Genomic DNA, 1,802 nt, shown 5'->3' on the forward strand with positions numbered 1-1,802 from the left:
GTCCCACCCGGACTCCTGGGGGTCCCCAGCCCTTTGCCCCGGGCCGGTCGGGGTCCTGCTGGGCCCCTTTCTGGGGGAGATGCCTGAAGGGGCCCCTGAACCCGGCCGCGGGCACCCAGCCCTTCTTCGAGCACGCTGGCACCAGGGCCAGGGGCAATTCCCACCTCTGCCAAGCATCTCCCTGGGATTCAGCCCCCTAAGAAAAGCTGGGGTGATGCAGACAGAGGAGCCCCAACTCACTTGTGTGCCAGAAATAAAATTACCCGACTTTGTCCCGTCTATCAAACCTGAGATCTCAGGTCCACGCAAAAGGTCGCGCTCCAGGTTCTCCCGCAGTTTTATTTCACCATGCTATTTGGTCAGTCCAACTCAGGCCGCGTTTAGGAGCTTCTGGGAAAAAAAAGAAAATAAGTGACCAGCCAATAACTTTTTGCTTGCTTGGTTGTTTGTTGCTCTTTTTAACGTAAACGGCGCACTCGGGATGAACGGAAGAGATTACAGCCACCACGTGGGAAATGCGTGGCAGCACATAGCTTGATGGCTGGTACGTCGCGTCGTGCAGCGCTTTCGCCTCCAAGTCCTCGGCCTTCCTCAAGGTCAGTCTCACCTTGCTGGAACCGAAGGATCTTTTGTTTTTTAGGCTTCTCAGGGCCATCAAAGTAGAGTTTGCTTGTTCTGGGGTTTGCATTCTTGCATATTTGTTTTCCTTCTGTTCCTCAGGCCACAATCAGCTTCCTTATGTAATGACTTGTGTTATATAAACTCCATTCTTCAAGGAACAGTCATTAACCTACTACTGGGTATTGAAAATACCAAAATACTGCCACACAATTAAAATCACTAAATGGTGTCCTCAAATTAGAGCACAGATTGCATTGCAGATTTTTTTTTTTTTTTTTTTTAAATTAAACCACACCCATGAAGCGTTCCACAAGCCAGGCACTTCATGCGAAAGAGCAGCAAGGCTGGGAAGGGAAGGCGCCTCTCACCGCAGACCTGCCCAACCCATTGGGTTCCCTCCTCAACAGCCCCTCTGCCCGGAGCTGCCTTCGCTTCTTACCGAGCTGGGAGGTGGTTTCCACCACCTGTACGGAGACCTCGGAGATCATGCAGCTAGGAACTCGGCGAGTTGTAGAAAACATACGCATTTTTGAAGTAACAGCCAAATAAAATCACAGGAGAGGACAGTTTGAAGACAAGTCTCGAGGCATTTTGCGTAACAGAAGTTTTCCCTGGCCGTCAGCCCACGTTTCTGACCTCCCAGCCGCCCCACAAACCAGGCTGGGTCAGCTCTCAGCTGGGCTTGTGGCACCGAAGAAAGATTTTTGTCTTTGGCTCAGGCGTAAGCTGGGTTTCTCAGTACGGCTCCGGAGGAGCAGTCTCCCCTTCTTGTCCTTTTGGAGCAAAACTCCTGGCTGATGGGGATTCCAAACGTCACCGCACCGATCATTTTGTTCGGTGTACGCTGCAGGCCCAGCTGCACCCAGTGCCCTTTACCTCCCGCTGTCGGCTATAGGGCAGTGCCTGACGGGCAACAAACTCCTTCCTTGCCCTGGGCAGAAGGTGCTGACGTACCGGGTAGTGCAAGAATCCTTTCTCGAACCCACTGGCACTGCCTCGCGTACAGGATTCACTAAATCTGACAGGCTTGCAGGGCTGCAAACGTGGGTAGCAGCCATGAAATTATCGCAGTCTTTATTAAATCCAGTCGCCCCGCAGAACGTTTGAGTCAATGATCTTCTGTGGCACTGAATTATATTAGAAATTCCATCTCCTCTCTCCACTTCATCCTCCAGTCGGCA

This window comes from Egretta garzetta, unplaced genomic scaffold (genome assembly GCF_000687185.1).
Source record: "Egretta garzetta isolate BGI_Z169 unplaced genomic scaffold, ASM68718v1 scaffold29, whole genome shotgun sequence".
Taxonomy (NCBI): Eukaryota; Metazoa; Chordata; class Aves; order Pelecaniformes; family Ardeidae; genus Egretta; species Egretta garzetta.